This window comes from Grampus griseus, assembly GCF_964374135.1.
Source record: "Grampus griseus genome assembly, chromosome: 5".
Lineage (NCBI taxonomy): Eukaryota > Metazoa > Chordata > Mammalia > Artiodactyla > Delphinidae > Grampus > Grampus griseus.
In genome coordinates this window covers 69,602,771-69,623,437 of record NC_138998.1, presented here as the reverse complement: position 1 = coordinate 69,623,437, position 20,667 = coordinate 69,602,771, and the positions used below count along the sequence as shown (strand labels likewise).

General features: G+C 48.4%; 1 pseudogene across 1 annotated transcript in view; it reads left to right on the top strand.

The window, feature by feature from the left end:
* Positions 1 to 20,667, top strand: part of LOC309823145 (D-aminoacyl-tRNA deacylase 2-like) — a 382,637-nt pseudogene that overhangs the window by 88,341 nt on the left and 273,629 nt on the right. The window lies entirely within an intron of this gene.

Sequence of the window (20,667 nt, the reverse complement as noted above, 5' to 3'; positions counted from 1 at the left end):
TCAGCGGCCATGGCTCACAGGCCCAGCCGCTCCACGGCATGTGGGATCTTCCCAGACCGGGGCACGAACCCGTGTCCCCTGCATCGGCAGGCGGACTCTCAATCACTGCACCACCAGGGAAGCCCATGTGTGCCCTTCTTGAAGTATGCCAACAGGACAGGTGTGGACTTGGAGTCAGCAGGATGTGGGTTCAGACCTGAGCTCTACCACATGCAAGCTATGTGACCCTAGACAAATTACTTAATCTCTTGCAGTCTTAGTTTTCTCATTAGTCGAAAGGATAGTTTTCACCAGTTTCACAGGAAATATGAGACTGTCTTAGTTTGGGTCTGGCCAGAAGCAGATCCTGAGACAAGGACGTGAGTGCAAATGGTGTATTTAAAAGGTGGAGGGAGCACAGGCAGAGGTGTGGGCAGTGGTGTAGGGAAAGGAAGGAAACCAGTTAGGGGTTCATTAGCAAGCCAGTTACCACTGTGGGCAGCCGCAGCTTGATCCCAACAGAGGCATTCTTGAAAAAGGGTAAAACACATGCCCTGAAAATTATTCTCCCCATGGGGTGAGGGAGCTGGGGTATTTAAACACTGACCCCTCCCAGTCTACTGGCTGAAGGCTCTTCCCCAGAGGGGGTTAATTTCCCAGAGAGCTGGACTGCTCCCTTCTGGAAAAAGCCCTCAGACCCTGAGACACGGATCCTGGAAGCTGGATGTTTGCTGGAGCGTACTGAAAGGATGAGGTTGGAGGGTCACAGGCGGCGCTGTAATAGCATCGGTTAGAGAGGACTGAATGAGATGTATGTAAAAAGCTGGGCTACGGCAGGCACCTAACACATGCCAGCTCATGTCTCTTCTTCCCTTTCTTCATCTCTCTCCTCGGCCCACAGTGACCTCTGCCTTCTCTTGTCCTTATTGAACACCCAGGTCATTTGGTACTCGATATGTAGCGTTTTACCCACTGATAGCTTGTCCTTCAGATAAATAGTAAATGCATCAAGGGTCAGCTCCTCCCATTTCTTACACTTTGTTGCATCTCCCATAGTACCCAGCTTAGCAAGAAATATACGGTAGATGCTAAGTAGTAAATACTAGTCAGGCATCAGGGGCAAACCACCTCGGTTGATAATGGGAAGGGCTTGTACAGGTCTGGTGGAGTAACCACCAGTGAGTTACAAGTGAGTGTACACTTGTGAGTTAATGTACAAGTGTACAGTGTACAAGTGAGTTAATGTATCTAAAGCACTGTACTTTATACACAGGGAGAATTTGTACACAGGGAGAATTCATTATCCAGTTGATCGTTCCTTTTTTATTTGTGGTAGCCTCGATCATGAGGTTAAAGACAGCAATAATACTTGGAGGAGACAATGACTCTCCAAGTAAAGGAGAAAGAATATATTCTGGGAAAACAGTTTTCTAGTTCCCTTTTACTTTCCCCAATTATTGGGAAACAAACAAATCCCCTGTTACCCTCCTCTTGTTTTGTGTGACACAATATTTAGACATTGGTGTTAGCTGTGCAGTGTGTAGGTTATGGGAACAATGGACAATTTACTGCAGGCACTCTGTAATGATTTTTATGATTAGTTCTCATGATAAGTCTATGAAGGAGATTTTATTTCCATTTTATAGATTAAGAAATTAAAGTACAGAGAGATTTAGGCAACCTGCCCCAGGTCACACAGTTATTAAGTGGCAGAGCCAGGATTTAACCAGCTTGTCGGGACCTCCCTGGTGGCACAGTGGGTAAGACTCCATGCTCCCAATGCAGGGGGCCTGGGTTCTATCCCTGGTCAGGGAATTAGATTCCACATGCATACCGCAGCTAGGAGTTCATGTGCCTCAACTAAGGAGCCCTGGAGCCACAACTAAGGAGCCCTGGAACTGCAACTAAGGAGCCCACGTGCTACAGCTAAGACCCAGCACAACCAAATAAATAAATAAATATTTGAAAACCCCTCAAAACCCCAGCATGTCTGCTCCAGTGGCCATAATAACAAATGCACATACCACTTTGTTCTAAATTAACTGTGGAGAAGCAGAGTGTTCGTGTCCTGAATCATCTTCCCTTCCAGAACCAGGGTTCAATAATGCAAATTCTTGTATATGATCATTTGGAAATTGGTACTGATGAATCTAATATTCCTTTCTGCATGCTTTCTCCTCTATTGTTAATACGTCCATTGTGATCAGAAGTTCACCAACGAGCTTAGGTGGATAGAGAGTGATTGCCCAGTGTCTTCTTTGCTCTGAAGAGCCTGATTCTTGGGGAGCAGAGGATGTAGGTGAGTGAGTCAGAAGGCATGGGTTCTTCCACAGCTGGAGACACCCTGAGGGGATGATGAGATGGCCTGAGCTCATAGTGAGGTGACCAGCTGTCCCAGTGTGCCTGGGCCTGAGGGACTCCACGGGCACTTTAGTGCTAAAACTAGGATGGTCCTGGGAAAATCGAGATGATGTGTCATCCTAACTCATATGCCGAAGTATTAAATAAGGAATTTTTTTTTAACCAGAAAACAAGAAAGAAGAGCTCTATAGGTTTTCAAGATGCTAAGAGGAAAGCTTCTAGATGTATCTCAAAAGTCAAGTTTCTGAGACTTAATAAGAAAGTTGCAGTGGAAGGGAATTTGAGCCGGAAGACCCAGAGTCCCATTAAGGAACTTTATACTGTGTGACTTAGAAAATCCTTCTAACCTCTCTGAGCCTCAGCTTGCTCACCTGAGAAATGGAGAAGACAGCCCCAACCTGTTTTAGTCACAGGGGCTGTGGCTGCCATCAAAAGACATAATGGAATTGAAGAGTTACTTATTTGCAGACGCTTACCACAGTCCTATAGGATGACTAAGGGCTGCCGCGAACAGTCATTGTGGAATACAGTAAGGTCAGGTCATCTTGATGAATGAGTGGGAGGTCAGCCCCGTGGGGAAATACGACGTCTCCACACACAACTCTGAGATTGTGTAGACAGAGTCATAGGATCTTTTCAACGGATAGACCAACCACAGTTCAGCTGGTACCTGAGAATGTATGAATCCTTTCCGAGGTCTCTAAGATTCAAGATGCCCGGAAAGTGTATATTGATGAAAATGAAACATGCAAGTCATTAGAACTCTTAGATCCCAAGAATCTGTAACAATGTGCTCATCTCTCTTCTGCCCTCCTCTAACATTGTTCCTGTAACCTGGATCAGCGGCCAGGAAACCTGGACTCTGATGTCACCTGCAGCTCCTGTCTGTCCTCGCAAGGCACAGTGGTCCTATTTATTACTTATGTATCGGGCATCAGCTGTGCTTCCTTACTTGTGCTAACCCCTGCTGTGGTCTCGGCTGTAGTCAAGACTTGGCTCTGTTTTGATTCACCTCCTAGAGTAATGCAAGTAAAGACAAAAATAAACAAATGGGGCCTAATGAAACTTAAAAGCTTTTGCAAAATAAAGGAAACTACAAACAAGACAAAAAGACAACCCTCAGAATGGGAGAAAATATTTGCAAACGAATCAAAGGACAAAGGATTAATCTCCAAAACATATAAACAGCTCATGCAACTCAATATTAAAAAAAACAAACAACCCAATCGAAAAAGGGGCAGAAGACCTAAATAAACGTTTCTCCAAAGAAGACATACAGATGGCCAAGCAGCATATGAAAAGCTGCTCAACATCACTAATTATTGGAGAAATGCAAATCAAAACTACAATGAGGTATCACCTCACACCAGTTAGAATGGGCATCATCAGAAAATCTACAAACAACAAATGCTGGGGAGGGTGTGGAGAAAAGGGAACCCTCTTGCACTGTTGGTGGGAGTGTAAACTGATACAGCCACTATGGAGAACAGACAGTATGGAGGTTCCTTAAAAAACTAAAAAAAGAACTATCATATGACCCAGCAATCCCACTACTGGGCATATACCCAGAGAAAACCATAATTCAAAAAGACACATGCACCCCAATGTTCATTGCAGTACTATTTACAATAGCCAGGTCATGGAAGCAACCTAAATGCCCATTGACAGACAAATGGATAAAGAAGATGTGGCACATATATACAATGGAATATTACTCAGCCATAAAAAGGAACAAAATTGGGTCATTTGGAGAGACGTGGATGGATCTAGAGACTGTCATACAGAGTGAAGTAAGTCAGAAAGAGAAAAACTAATACCGTATATTAACACATATATGTGGAACCTAGAAAAATGGTACATATGAACCGGTTTGCAGGGCAGAAATAGAGACACAGATGTAGAGAACAAACGTATGGACACCAAGGGGGGAAAGCCGCGGGGGGGTGGGGATGGTGGTGTGATGAATTGGGAGATTGGGATTGACATGTATACACTGATGTGTATTAAATGGATGACTAATAAGAACCTGCTGTATCCAAAAATAAATAAAATTCAAAAATTCAAAAAAAAAAGACTTGGCTCTGGACCCAGCCCCTCTCATCTGCCTTTTCCGGAATCAGATCCATGGATGTGGGGCCGTGGAAGGTGGGGTCACATGACTTGGGCTTTACTGGATTTGTGTGTACCTGCGTCTCCTCTGTTGGGGATCCAGGGATTGGCTGCTGAAGGACATAGAGAAGGTTTGATGACTCTTCGGCAGCAAATAGTGGGGCCTCCAGGTTAGTGACTCTTAAACGTCAGCATGCAGGACGTTTAACCACCTGACGTGCATGCTGAAATCTGACTTCCCGGCCCTATCCACCCGGAGTTCTGATCCAGTATGTCACAAGAATGTGGGTTTTGAAATAAGCTGCTGGTTTGCCTCTGATACGTGTGCTCTGTGAGTTATACTTTACAGAACGATTGCTGAGAACTGGGGTGCTTCAGTTAAAGAGAGATTCAAGCTAAGTTAGATATGTTACCGTGAACTTTTAGAGACCAAGAATGTGATAGTTAAAAAATAATTTAGTCTTTGGTGCTTTGCCTCCGGTGCTATTGCAGCCTGAGATAGTCATTATTTAGAAGTGAAAAAAGTTTTGGAGTGAATTTCATTTTCTGATGGTTTGCATGCGGGTGAAATGGAAAATTGACCCAAGGTATTAGACACCTTTGTGCCTATTATCTCTTCTGTCCTCCCGACGTTCAGGAAAGTGAAATGCAGAGATTACTGTATCCATTTTATAGATGAACTCGGCCAAGTTCCTTGGCTTAAAAAAAACCCCATGACTGTGTATTATTTTCTGTTTCAAAGCATTTGTACATGCATTCCCTTACTTGAGCCTCACAGGAAAGTGTGTGCAGGTAATCCCATTGTCTCTGTTCTGCAGGGGAGGGAATTTAGGCTCCAGGAAGTTACCGGACCTGCTCAAGGTCACAGGGTGAATAAGCGATGACACCAGGACTGACAGGCTGCGGTGGCTCCTGACATCACACTCTTTTCAACGTGTCCATGCGCCTCTCTAGAGAAGACAGCAGCACACCTGAGACTGGAACCTAGAGACCCTGATTGTTGGGGAAGCAAACTTTTTCCAGGCCCGTGGACACTTATCCCAAGATTTTAGATCCACTGTGACAGTTTGGTAGCTCCACCCTCAGACTTCCTGGATAAAACCAGGATAGACGGCAACTTAATTTAAAAGAAATGGAGGAAAAAATAGGAGATAAAAGTGACAAATGGACATGGGCGTGTTCCTACAGTCGTGACCGCCCTGGCTGCGTACTTGCCTCCTGTCACAGATCTTTCTGTGTCTGGCACCTTCGTCTCCCCCACTCTGGGGCCCCCAGGGAGGCGGGGTGGTGAGCAGGGACAGTTGTTGGGATTTATGGGGCCGCGGCAGCCCCTCTCCCCCCCCGCATGGTAGGGAGGGGAAGCAGGATCCATTTCCTCCTGGGTAAACATTTTCACAGGAAGCATTTATCAGATGTCAGCAGGGGCAGCGCGGGGTCTGGGATCAGTCAGGCAGGATCTGCTTCTCTCCTGCTCTCGCGGGTGAAGGCTGCGGGGTTTCTCCTGCCCATTCTCACCCTCTCTGTCTTGCGTCCCACCTTCTCTCAACCAGCTGAGCTGCAGGGGAGGAGAACAGATCCTAGGACACCCCAAGTCCGCTCCACCCTTTTTAATAAACAGAGTTTTTGTCAGCCTGAGCCCCGTAATGAAGCTGATTGCCCACATCCTTCCAGAAGAAATGCTGATAAGGAAATGTCTGGAAAAAGACTCAAGCAAATAAAGCCCCATTACTCCTCAGGTGCTGGCCTTGGACTCTGAAACCGTCTCCCTTCCTCCGAGGCGGGGACCGGTGACTCGTACTTGACTCTTCTGGTTGGCGAAGGTTGGCCAAGAAGCACCCCTGATTCAGGACTCTCTCCTGGATTTTCAGATTCCGGCCCCCTCTACCAATGCAGAGGGAAGAAGCCTTCCCTCACCATGCCTGCTTTTCCCTCACGGCGCCTGCAACCTGTAGTAAAGAGTTGAATCTCAACTCTGCTGCCTATTAACTGTATGACCTTAGGCAAGTGACTGTACCTTCCAGGGCCCAGTTTCCTCATCAATCGTTTCTTTTTGTAAATTAACTGAGCACCGTCTCTGTCCTAGGCACTGGGCGAGGTGTTGGACAAAAGTTACCCCCCTTACAGGTTTTTGTGAGGATTAAATGAGACAGTTCAGTGAAACACTTAGCAAATCATAGAATAAGTACTCAATAACGGTGAGCAAATACAGTTATTCTCACTGTTATTATTTCCACATCTGTCTTTGGGGAATTTGAAAGGCCACTGGTAGCTTTCCAGGCCTCTGACCCTCATGCCATCATGTAGAACCATCTTGCCCTTTTCACTGGATCAAGGCTGCTGTCTTCCCAGATTTCTCTGTGGAACCACAGCCCAGTCACTCACTCACTCTGTATTTTAATCATTCAACCAAAACCGCACACAGTGTGTCCTTTGTGTGGCAAAGAGGAATAAGAAAGGCACCAGCCAACAGGCACTGGGGCTGGGGGCAGCAGAATACATCAGCAACTGCAGCTAAGTCAAGACAGAGGTGAGACTCTGGAAGAGCCAGCAAGTAGGGCTCCTTCTGGGGAAGAAGTGGTTATTTCCACCTGGGGATCTGAAGGAAGGCTTCGTGGAGGAAGTACCATCTGGGCCGTGCTTTGAAGGAGGAGGACGGTTGGTGGGTCCTGTGGAGGTGGGAACATGCGTGAGCTGTGAGACCTGTTGCCAGGCAAAGGAAACCACTTCAGCCTGAGGAGATGAAGCGTCTGGTCTCTGGGCTGTCACTTAATTGTGCAGACATTTTAAAGCTTGCCTTAGATTACCAGTAATACTTGTGGGTCATTTTCCACATACCTAATGTTGTTTACGTTTCACAAAAAATTGAGTCACAGCGAGAATTATTATGTCCACTTTCCAGATGAGGAAACTGTGACTCAGAGAGGTCAAGGGATTTGACCGTATCTGTGAAGGTGGCCAGTGGGAATGTGGTCATTGAACTCGTGTCTCTCGGCTCCAAGTCCAGAGCACTCTCTGTGGCATAAAGCTGCTCCTCCCTCCTCCCACCCCCTCCCACCTCACTCAGGCTGGTAGAGCTGGTCTTTGGAGCCAGAGGAGATTGGAGCTGGTCCCTTGGCCTCCGTTGATGCTGCACCAGCACTTGCCAAGACTCTGCCGTAGCATCCTTAGAGGTCTTCCTGCTTCCATCCGATGGCCTCCAATCCATCTTCTATAATCATCTTTTATGCAGAGTAACCTTTCTAAAGCCGAGATCCGACCATGCTACGCCCTTGCTCGAAGGACCAACCCCAACACCTTCACCTGTTCTTCCAGGCCCTTCAGGACCCATCCTGCCCTTTGGGCCTCCCCAGCCCCCTTCCTTGCCGGCCTCCCTTGAGCTTCCTGTGTGTGACATGCTCAATTTCTTGCAGTTCCCCAAATACTCCAAGCTGTCCCCTCATAGTTTTGTGCCTACATGGGCCCTGGAGCCAAACTTCCTGGTTTTAATATTCAGACCCACCGCTTAAATAGCTGTGAGATGGAGAACAAATGCTTCAGTGGCACTGTGCCTCAGTTTCCTTATCTGTAAAATGGGGATAATAATAGGACGCATCTCGTGAGGATGTTGTGCAGACTCATTTTCATAGATATAGAAGGATGAGCCCAAGGCTTGGTACACAGTGGGTGCTTAATAGATATTGTTGTGGCTGTTCGCAGTGCAGGAAAACTTTCCTTGGCTGGTGAGTTTCTTCTGCTGGGCTGGTTCTGTCAGGCTGCTTCTCCTGTTGCCCCCTCCGGGAAGCCTTCCTGAACTGCCCGAGGTGAGTGCCTCTCACCCGCTCTCCTGTGCTCACAGGCCCCTGCACGCACCTTTCCTGTGCTCCTCTGGCTGTAACTGCCAGCCTGAGTTGGCCTCCTCACCACACTTAGAGCTCCTGGAGGGCAGGGTCTCATCTTTGAGAGCTGGGGCCATGTCTGAGTTACTGTGGTGCTTGTCATGCCCAGCACGGCCCTGACACATGGGAAGTTCTCATACCGTCTGCGGAGGGAGCGATTGGTGTGCAGGGCTGGCACTGAGGGCTTTGCTGGTGGCATAGTCACTGATGTGTTGGGTGACTGACCACAGACACCTCTGTACTGCTCTGTTTCCCCAGAAATGGCCTTCCTGGTCTGACAGGTGTCCCAAAGACCACAGTGCCTTGAGGACCACACCAGTACCACCCGGGAGGGTATGACAAGCTTTGGAAAGGAAACAGTTAATGTCCCATCACAAAATGTTAGCCTGTTAGAGCAGATTTACTGGGAGGTCATAAAGCTCGTGACAGGGCCCCGCACTGCCCAGCCGCCTTCCAAGGCCCTGTGCTCCCTGTTATTCTTGACACTTCAGATTCTTTTTCTTTAAGATGCCCCCCCCCAAAAACTGTACCAGTTTCAGGACCCCCAAATCCCGGTGGCCCTAAATCTCATCCTTCCCTGGAGAGTTTCCTCATCTTCTCCGCATCTGGGACTCTGAGTCAGGGAGGAGGGCCAGGACCCAGGCCCCTGTCACACTCTGCCCTCTCCTGGTTTCCCCACACTCACCTGGACCTGAAGAGCAGCTCTGGGAGTTGCCAACATCCATGCAGAACCCCTCCCGTCGCCCACGCCCACGGCTCCCTCCTCCCACAAGGCTTCTCAGGTCCTCAGAACTTCCCTGTGGGTTTGGCTCTGAACCACACCCCACCCCGTCCACCTGCCTTCGGGGCGGCGTCCTGGGGTACAAGCCTCCTTGGACTTTGGGCGGTCCAGCCCCTCCCTTCCAGGGCCCAGCCTCCAGCTCCACCCACCTCAGCCGTGGTCCCCAGCCCCAGCCCCAAACTGCGGGGCAGGCCTGTGGGTCAGAAAGCTGACCTGCTTTGACCCATACCCATGGGTGGGAAGAGGGAGTGGGGGGATGGCGGGGTGATGCTAGACACATTCAAACCATTTCCTTAGGGAGGAAGTGGCATTTTCATAAATACGCTATTTGAAGGCTACCTACACACACCCTACAGGGCACAGTTCTCAATCCTGGTTGCACTTTTGAATGACTCAGGGAGCTTGAAAATATACTGGTGCCCTGGGTCTCACTCCAGAGATTCTGTTCTAATTGGCGTGGGATGCAGACCAGGTACACGGCATTTTAAAATTTCCCCAGATGATTCTAACATGTGGCCAAGACTGAGAATCCCTGCTTTAGGGAACAAGCACATTCTGTAAACATGTAGGCAGATGAACAGTAAGGGTTCGGAGCAAAATGAGTTTTAGCATGAGTAACACGCCCACGCTTGCTAAAGTTGCCTCCCTGATTTGACCTGAAAGAGACACACCCTTTTCTCCCCCTCCCTCCAGGCCCGAAGCTCTGTGGGGTGGGTGAGGATCACACTGGCTCAGCCCACCTCCGCCCTCCAAGAGGGTAGGAGTTTTAAGGTAGAAGCAGTGACGTTTAGGGGAGCAGGGCCAAGCCTTCTTCACTTTGGCGTGCCCCGGGCCTAAGTCAGAGGTCATGGGCTCGCCGGGAGCTTGAGGCAAGGGTTCAGTGTTTGTATTCCAGCTGAGCCCCGGGTGCTGCCCCATGCCTGCTACTTCTCCTGCCTCCTCAGCTCAGAGAATTTTCCCGTCATCGTCGTGGCTGTTTGGTCTCCCCAGTTCACTCACCCTGGACTCTGCCTCGATTTCCCTCCAAATGCAGTTGGCCACCATATTCTGTGCCTTCCCCCACTAACATCCTCTAGATGCCCTTCCTCCCCAGCTGCCCGCCCAGGCCCTCCTCAGGTCCCCCCTTGTTACTTCTACCAGAAGCCCCTGCTCTGGACTTCCTGTTTTCTCTTTGTGCATCAGATCATGTTCCTATCTTAGTAAGTCTCTTCCTTTCTTTTTTAAAATTTACTTTATTCAAGTAGAGTTGATTTACAATGTTGTGTCCCTTTCTGCTGAACAACAAAGTGATTCATTTATACATAGATATACATTCTTTTTCATATTCTTTTCCATTATGGTTTATCACAGGATATTGAATATAGTTCCCTGTGCTACACAGTAGGACCTTGTTGTTTATCCATCCTATATATAATGGTTCACATCTGCTAATCCCATACTCCCAAGCCATCCCTCCCTCCCCCCCTCCCCCTTGGCAACCACAGATCTGTGCTCTATGTCAATGAGTCTGTTTCTGTTTCATAGATAGGTTCATTTGTGTCATGTTTTAAGTGATATCGTATGGTATTTGTCTTTCTCTTTCTGACAGCAAGTCTCTTCCTTTCTCTCTCTCCCTCTCTCAAACGCAGTCTCCAGGAGCCAAAACCTCCCGTGATTTCCCTTGACCCAGCCAAGTGGTCCTTAAAGTGTCTTCCAAGGACCAGCAGCATCAGCGTCACTTGGGAACTTGTCAGGGATGCACGTTCTCAGGCCCCAGCACAGACCCACTGAATCTGAGCTCTGAGGCTGGGGCCAGGTACTCGGCTTTAACAAGCCCTCCAGGCGCTTCTGCTGTGTGGCCTGGACAATTTAGTGCACGCTCCCGACCGTGGCGTTCGTGGTCTCTCACACTCCAGTCCCCATTGACCTGTTTGTCCACTTTTCAGCTCTCACATCTCCCATATCCCTTCCTGTGGGACTCTGCTCATACTGTCCCCTGCCTTGGAAAGCCCTTGACCACTTCCATGTATCTAAATCCATTTCTCCTTCCAGATCCAGCTCAAACATCATGCATTTTGGCAGATCCCAAAGACGCCACCTCCAGGAACATTCTTCCCTTCCCTGACCTCTGTAGCGTTATTTTTTTCCCTTCTCTCTCTCCCTCCCCTTCTGTCTGAGATTTCTGAGTTTTACCTTTAAAGCAGGGCTTCTTCTGATCATGCTTATCTATTAGAATCACTCAAAAAAAAAATGTATACCCAGGCCATACTCCAGAGCAATTAAATGAGAATTCCAGGATGAAGCCTGTCAGCATATATTTCAAAAGTTCCCGGGATCATTTTAACGCATACCCGAAATTGAGTCCTTCTCTCCTAAGGCAACCAGAGGGGAAACCGTGACAGGAAGAGAGATGAATTTACAGTTAAGAGACCCAGTTTCTGTTCAGGGCTCTGTCCCAACTGGCTGTTTAACTTTGGGCAGGCCACTTGCCCTGTCTGAGCTGCTGTTTCCCAAACTGCCATTTGGGGCATTGTTTCGGATCAGTGGCTCTCAAAAGTTGGCCAATGCCTGATCCCACCACTAGAGATTTCCTTTTAATGGATCCGGGAGGCGGCCTGGATTCTAACATGTAGACAGGGTTGAGAACCACTCTTGTAGGTCTTATCTAAGGGCCATGAAACTGTGTCTAGTGGTTTACTTTTGGGAGCAAGGAGGGCTGCCTCTTCAAATTCGTGGATTTCTCTGCCCCGGCACCTGCTAACTTTTTCTCCCCAAGAAAACGCACACCTCATGTCAGTGATGAAGGGCACACAAAATTTCCTTGTTTGGTAGCAGGATGGCCAGGGATTTTGAGCGGTAGGTAGCCGGGTTGGGTGTGTTTGTCCACTGGGGCAGAAGGAGGATTAAGGATCAGATGAAAATCCTCACCAGAGTCCTGGCAGAGGGCCACTGAAGGGACCCATTCTTCAGCAACCTTGAGGCCTCACCTTATGTGTCTCAGCTCCTAAAAACCTTGTCACACCAGCACAGACAGGGACATAAGCGTTCCTTCACAGCCAGGTCAGGGGCTCATTTAAAGGCAGGTGTAAAAAGAGAACTCATGAGGAGCAGAAGAACACGGAAGACACAAAAGCAACCAAAATGTCCATCGACAGATGAATGGATAAAAAAGATGTGGTATATATATATATATATATATATATATATATATATATATATATATACACAATGGAATATTACTGAGCCGTGAAAAGAATGCAATAATGCCATTTGCAGCAACCTAGAGATTATCAGACTAAGTGAAGTAAGTCAGACAGAGAAGGACAAATATTAGATGATATCACTTATATGTGGAATCTAAAATATGATACAAATGAATTTATTTACAGAACAGAAACAGACTCACAGACATAGAAAACAAACGTATGGTTACCAAAGGGGAAAGAGGGTGAGGGAGGGATCAATTAGGAGTTTGGGATTAGCAGATACAAACTACTGTATATAAAACAGATAAACAACAAGGTCCTACTGTACAGCACAGGGACTGTATTTAATATGCTGTAATAAACCATAATGGAAAAGAATATGGAAAAGAATATATGTATAACTGAATCACTTTGCTGTGCACCTGAAAATAACACGACATTGTAAATCAAACATACTTCAATTGAAAAAAAATAAGGAGCAGGACACAGCACGCACCAGGGGCAGCTGAGGGCTGAGACTGGATGTGAAGTCGGGCTCGAGCCTGAGGAAGGCAAAATGACCCAGCTGCAAGGGGAGGGGTGGAGGGGAGGAAGTAGCCTGCTTATTTAAGGGGTGGGCGCGGGGAAGGGAAGCGAATGCTTACATAAGCACCTCTCTGATGAAGGTGTTACTGATCCCCAGAGACGCCCAACAGCCGTCTACAATGAGCCCCTCTGTTTATCCGCACTTTGGGCTGTTCCCCTACAAAGGAAGTCAGCCCAAGTGCAGGGGAGCCCAGAGCAGGGACTCTCGACCTCAGGGCTGGGAGAGTGGAGAAGTGAAGACAGTGAAGATGAGAGAGACGGTCCCTGAAGTCTTCGTCCCCTCCCCCACCGCCCCCAGTACAATGAAGCCTTTCTTACTCTGCTCTGTTCTTCCACAGCCCTCCCCAGTGATTCCCTCTCCCAAGAGGTAGGCTGGTCCTAAGTCCGGCTGCTGCCGGAGGAGGGAGGGGCTGTGTTTTGCATTGAGAGGTGATGCCACCTTCGGAGGCCCGAGCTGCTTTGCGGAGGAGACAGTCCTGGGGGTGCGCTGTCTGGCTCAGGCCAGTCCTGGGAGCCAGGACAGAGGTCAGGCCGTCTGTCTGGAGCTTGGGGCACTAGACCATGCTTCCTGATGACTTTACAGTCTAAGCCATAGAGGAAGAAAATGCACATGCAAAAGGAGCTTTGTTTTGACCCTTTGACACTGGCTGGGACCAGCTCTCCCCGCCAGGGGTTGGGGGGAAGGGGGGAGGGGATGAGAATGTCACAGGGCAGCGGGTGTGACGTGTCCATGCCCCCCTCACCTTCCAAGTGTCTGGTGGAGGCTGAGCAGGTTGTTCCCTAAGGTTAAGATGCCTGGGGTTGCTCCAGGCAAACTGCAAGTTTTGAGGCTTGAGTGTTGGTCAAATGCAGCTTTCTGGTCCCAAGGAGGGAGAGAAGTCATAAAAGTCGCCCACCCAGAAGGCTCAGCCTGGCTTTGGAGGCATCTATCCTCTTCACAAGGCCATCGTTTGGCTGCCTTTAAGGTAAGTGGATGGGAACGGTCTGAATCCCATTTCCCTGGCAAGGGCTGGCAGGGAGCGAGAGCAGAGGGAGAGCTGCAGGGCTGCACCTGAGGTTTGGTGTGGCCCCGGCGCTCCAAGCAAATGGAGTGCATTTCTGGACCCCTAGATTGTAAAGTAGTGGAAGAATCCCAGAGTTGGAAGGGAGCTCAGACCAATTTAGTAACTGCCTCAGACGGCCTGACCTGCTGGCTTTCCAGAGGAAGAGACCGAGGCCCTGGGAGGCAGGGTGACGTGTTCTCCAGGGAGCTGTCAGCAGTCGGGCCCAGAGCAAGCTTGCCATCCCCAGCCCCAGGCACCCTCCGTGGCTCCCCAGAAGCTTCCTCCTTGGGACTTGACTCTGGGCCCTTTGGCCTGCTCTTAATATCCCTGCCCTCTGGGAGGGCCTTCCCCAGCTCTGTGGTGTTTGGCAACTCTCTTAACCACACTGTTACTCAGTCCAATGCATCTGGGAACCCAGACACGACCCAGACTCCTGGGAACACAGCTGTGGCACCTGATTGGCCTTTCTCTGCCAACTCCTCTACAGCCTTGGAAAGAAGACCTGGTTGGGGAGAAAGGTTGGGGAGAATTGGACATGGCTTAGCAACACCCCAATAAAGGCTTGGCCTGAGCAATGCCCCGGCCCCTCCCCCAAACCCTAGGAAGAGTGTAAAGAAGAAACATCCTAAATGATGATCCGTCACAAAATCTTCTTTGGTTTCATCCCACACTAATCCACGGGATCTATTTTAAAAGAAAAGGAGGAAAAAAGATTGAAAGGAGGCCAGAGGTGGTGACTGCCTCCAGAGAGAATGGGCCAAGTAAACGCCGCCAACTGCATCAGTTCAGGCCGCCCATGGAAATCCACAGAAAGAACCCCAGTTTATCTTGTTCGGAAAAGGAGGCGTGTTGTCCAAGGTCAAGTGGCAGGGTGATAGTGGCAGGGCCCAGAGAATCCCCAGCGCTTTCCTGCCTGTTGAGGGCTCAGCTCCATCCTGTGTGCTGTTTGCACAGGTGGAGATCAAGGCTGCATCTCTGTGTTGCTCAAGAAGCCACTGATGGCAGCCAGCCAGGGGAAAGCATGGGCCAGATCCTTGCCCCATACTGGCCTAATATCGAACTTCTTTGACTGATGGATCACGCTATCTTCTGAACTCCTGTGGGGAGGCTAGGGGAAGTCATAGGTCCTGAGATGTGGGTACAGTGCCAAGTCTCTTCAAGAGCCACCTGAAGGGAGGTGACCAAGGAGGAGAGAACATTCCTATGGTTAGCTCTGCCCCCTGAGGCTCCCTTGAGCATCCTAGAGACACCCCCTTTCAACAGTGGAGCTCAGGCAGCTGGTGAGCAAATGTCAGCAGAGCACCTGGGAAGTGACGGATGCACCAGGATGGCATTCATGCCAGGGAGAGGCTGAAAGCCCATCAGAGAGAAAGGGCCGGATCCAGTGAATGCATGGCGGTGACGGGGCCGTTCTGTTAGGTGGTCAGCGTCAGGGTGGTTCTAGGTGGGGAGACAGGCCTCAGCTGTGGAGGAGGGGGAGGTGCAGGTGCAGGAAGGTTGCGGGTAGGGCTTCCCCTGCCTCCACACTGCAAGTGACCAACTGCGTCAGAGCCTCAGGGCTCAGCGCTTAAGAAGACTGGCTTAGCAGGCAGACAGAAGGGCCTGACTCCACCTCTTTCTGGCTGTGTGAATGTGGGCAAGTGTCTTCACTCCTTTGAGCCCTAGTTTCCTTATTAGTAGGACAGGGGTTAGAATACCTACCTCACAGGTCATCGTGAGAATTCAGTACAACAACACATGTCAAATGTGTACCACAGGGCCTGCCACTCAACAGAAAATTATTATTATGATTTTTTCTTTCAGGAGGACTGTTTTTTTCAGGGATTTAAAAAAATTTTTCTTTCAGGGGTTGTCTCCAGACCCCATGATTCTGCTGGATTATAGAATGGGAGTCTTTCTTTTGACACCCAGGAGAGCTACCAAAGAGGGAGGACAGAGGCTAGCGTGCCTTTTTGTGGGCCTTACCTGTCCGCGTTGCTTTTGACTTTGGGAGCAATAAGGTGAGGAGGCCTCATAGGTGGTCTGCAGCTCCCTGGTCGCTTACAAATGCTTCCAAAACACAAAAGGGCCTTCCTCCTCCCTAGAACCTGGGCTGAAGGGTGGTCTGACTCAGGCTCCTCCCAAAGTCCCTCTCACACTGTCGCATTCCTATCGGGTTCCTTACAGTTGGCCTCACAGTGTGGGAAGGGGCTCAGTCGGCTAAAGTCGGGTCCAGCTCAGGCCCTGCCTGGTTGGTGTGACCTCTCACTTGCCCCTGGGAGTGGCCAGGGTCTCGGCCTCCCTACCTAGTGCCAGTATCCTCTGTGGCCACCCTGTCTCTGAGGCCGGGGGCTTGCTGGGCCTGTGTGGTTCCTCTGGGGGATTCCTGGCCCTGGAAGTGCCTCCTCATTAAGGGCTTCAGGACCCTCCCTCAGCCTTTGGGCTGCATGACACCCAAGGGCTCCGATTCCAACGAGGGTTAGGAAGAGGCTACACTTTCAGGCAGCCCTAGAGTAGGACTGGGAATCTTCATCAGCCCTGGAGTTGGCTCAGGAACCAAAGCAAGGGTTTGGGCAGGATTTCCTCAGGTCAAGGTGCAGCTCTCTTCCTCCCCGTCTCTACACAGATCTTGGTTTTGCCTCAAAATAAACTTTGAGCAAATATTTAAAGAAGAACTGAAGGGGAAGGAGCAAATTATTAATCTTCCTGGGGCAGTCACAGGTCTTGGTATGAACCCAACTTCATATGAGTCCCTAAAACAAACCAACCGTGTCAGGGACTGCAAGCAGTCAAGGAAATCTTGTTCTCTTCTTCCTGGTCATCAGCCAGACTACATTTCCCAGACTCCCTTGTGGCTAAGTATGGCCATGTGACTGAGTTCTAGCCAATGGAAAGTGAGCAGGAGTGATGAGTGCCACTTCCTGTCTGGCCCATCAAAACATTTCAGGTGCACTCCCACATGTTCCTTTGGGCCAAATGAGGATAATGCCCAGGTACCTTGAAAACCACATATTATAATGTCTGTGTCCATCTAGCCCTGCAGATTTTGAGATTCCTACAGAGCCAAGTGGAGGAGGGTCACACACTGGGTTGACTCACTCACCCACTCAAAACTGATGTGTGAATAAGAACTAAACAACTGTTGCATTTGAACTGTTCTGAACTTGGGTATCCATATGCTAGAGCAGTGCACTTATACTAACCCATATAGGAACAAACATTTGAGCCAGAGACACAGCCTCTAGTCCTTGCAATCTATAATCCGACACAGTCTATTCTTGTAATTCATGGTAAGTGTATTCTATAGAGTTGCTGTGATTACTGAATTAGGAAATACTGAACCATCGCTCCTGGGGGGAACTCAGGGTTAGTTTCCTGTGAGCCTCTGGTCACAACATTTTTGATGACTGATCAATACAAATCTTGTTTTTTGCGTGTTTCTGTTTAAAGACACCTGATTTAAATATATATATATAAACAATATATATTACATTATATATATATTAACAATATATATTAACTATATATATATATATATATATATATATAAGAAATGAACTGGCAGCCCACAGCACTACAACTCACAGCTGCATGAAACTTACCTAACATGCATATTATTTGTTCCATAAGGCACATCACAGCCTTCCTGCACTAAGGAACGCTAGACAGAACTTCAGTGTTATCCTTGGGGATTGTTTTAAACAATGAAATCACTAAAAAACAAAACAAAACAAAAACCCACACAAAAATGCAAAAAAAGTGGCACTAAATACCACCCCATTACAGTATGAGAGCTGAAACAAGAAGGCACAGGGTGTGTATCAGCTGGGAATGTGGGCATCAAAAATGCAAAATTTTCATCCCTCTACAAATATCCATGAATGACCACCAAAGTGCCCTGAGTATTGACTTTGGGATTACAAATAGGTGAATCTGCAAATGATGAGAATAGACCATAGCTGGATACCACCAGAGTCCCCTGACCTGGTATTCTGATATGCGTAGCCTGGCTGATAAGGAGGATTGGGATCAGATGAACAGAGGAAGGCGTAGGGCTAGTACTGGGAGTATATGCGGGTGGGGGGGTGGGGGGTGGGGGTGGGGGGTGGGGGTGGGGGGGTGGGGGAAGGGGAGGAGTGTGAGGTGTGGGATGTGCAGGGAGATGGTGTGAGTGGCTCTCAAAGACGTGGTGGGTCAGTACCTGCTGCCTCTACTTGCACTGCTCGTTCAAGGATGCCTTTTGTCTGAATAAGGCACCAAGGTCATCAGGCTACAACTAATTTAAAAGGGATGGCAGGATCCCTGGTAGAATCTAAAGTAACCACACTCTCAGTGACTGTTTTTTAAGACAGGACTACATCTTGGGACCATTTTTGGTTTCATGAAAGCACCAAGTTCTTTCTCACTTTAAGCCTTTTCTTGTCTCTGTGTGGAACTCTATACCCTCCCTCTTCTTTTCCTTCTTGCCCTCACCTTGCCTGCCTAATTTTATCCACCCATCTAATCTTGGTCGGTTTTTCCAAGTTTGGACTCCAAGCTTGAAGTAGGTGACCCAGCTCTATGCCTCTCAGTACCCTTTTCCTCCTCCAGTGTTAATATTCATTATGTTATGCATTTCCTCTCTTCTTGATTGGACTGTTAACTCCCCCAAGGCAAGAAACTTATTTATCATAATCTCCAATCAAACTGCCTTAAATAATGAAGATGTGTATTGGCTCTTGAAAATAAACATTCTAGGGGGTAGGCCTCAATATTGCTTTAATTCAGTGGCTCAGGGATGTAACCAAGGATCTAGTTTCTTTTTCTCCCTCTTCTTTGCCTTCTGTGTGTCAGCTTCATCCTAAAACAAGCTCTTATTCTGCTTATACAGTATCTACTAAGAGCCCCCAGGATACCTCCTTTCTTTCCATGTGCAGAGAAAGAAAGATAGTAAAGATTGTTTCCCCTCGAACCATCAAACAAAGGTCCTCAGCTTTCGTCATTGAATGATCTGAAGTCATGTGCCCACTCCTGAACCGTGGAAAGAGGAAGAGGGTCACTGTGCCTGATTTAGATCTTGGAGCTAGGTTGGGACCAGTTGTATAGGACTGACTGTTGCAGAGGAAGTGTGGAATGGGTGTTGAGGGGGCCAGCTAGAGTGTCCAGAAGATTAAGGACTGGTGGCAGGAAGATCCTAGAGAGAACAAGTCCTAGATGAGCCGGGGACCTGGACAGGCTATTGGAGAAGAGCCTTGGACTCATGTGGACCAAGGGTGGGACCATTTCCTTCCTTCCGAAGTAAGGGAATTTGCAGCAAGGCAGGTGCTACTTTTAGAATGAAGGCCCAGTGGGATCAAAGCTAGAAGGCAGTGATTGAGGGGAAGACAGCACTGTGAGATGAGGTTGGAGAGATGGGGTGGGGAGAAAGTTCATGTAGAGCTTTGCAGGTCATTTTAAGATTTGAGAGATTAAGCATGAACAGATCACGTTTCTGCAGCTCCCCCAGAGAGGGCTCTGAGGAAAGAGCGGCAGGCACACCACCACTGGAGAAGCGTCCCCCTTGGCCTCCGGTTATAGGAATGCTGCTCACCTATAAAAAGCTTTTCTTGGTGACAACTGAAAGTGAAATAGGGCAGCTGCCCACATGTGTGTCCAGAGTGGCCAGATTCTGCCTCTCCAAGAGAAGTGATTGTTTAAGAGCATGCTCCTCAAAGTGGGGTACGGGGTTTCCTGTTGGGGTGGTGACTCAGCAAAATCCATTAATTGACAGGATAAAATTGGCATATCCTCATGGGATATAAGTTCACTCTGCAGTAATTTGAAATATTTTTATAGTAAGACAAGATATATTATGGAGTAGTGGGATACAAATCCTGCAGGAATTTTTAAGCTTAACCACAGGCTTTAGGGAACGTTTGGGCTCGAGTGTAGGTGGGAGGAGTTTGGAGGGGAGTGTATAGAATATGCAGGACCCTTGCGGGCCAGCCTTTGGGGATATGATTTCATTTTCCTCTCCTATTTGGGATACTTTAGGGAGGGAGAAATGAAAAGCACTGGCTTCAAATGGCGGGGCCACTAATGCTTGTGCTTCGGGGCTAGGTGCTAACAGCACTCTTTTATGACCCCATAATACCACAGAGCCAGGTTAGGGGGCAAGGCTCATCCTCCCCTCACCACATATAACGAGATCCTTCAGGGACTTGGCAGGCAATGCCCCTTGGATTTTATCCAAAACAGAAGAATATGCTTTAGAGTGAATCTGTGCTTGAACGAGTTTTCTCAAAGTGAGGTAGGGGCTAGAGTCTGCTGAATCTCATATGTGATGCCATTTGAACGCCTGGCTGTGAACCAAGGAAAAAGCGGGGGTGGGGATGGGGCGTGGGCACCTCATAAACACCCTGCCTCTCATTTGCCTCTGTAAAGGTTATGTTTGTTCAAGGTCATTGCCTTTTGTCTTTTCTTTTTTCATAAATCTCAGTTCTTGGTATCCTATTTCCCCTCTCCCAGTCCACTTACTGCCCTCTGCGTTTCTTCTGGACAATGGGTGTTATGCTTTTCATCTTTGTGATTTTTCTCTGAGTGCCCACTCAGATCAGGAGGGAAGTGTCTCTTTGGTTACTCAATTACTTTTTGTCCCCAAGGGCTATTAGGAGGGGAAAGCATTTGGAATTCTTTCTCTTTTTTTTATGAAGAACTTTCTCTGTTCTTCCATGGGTAGTTCTTGAATGATCAGTTCCCCGGGGGGAGCGATGAACCTCTTGATATCTGAGACTGTTTGAAATTTCCTGTGT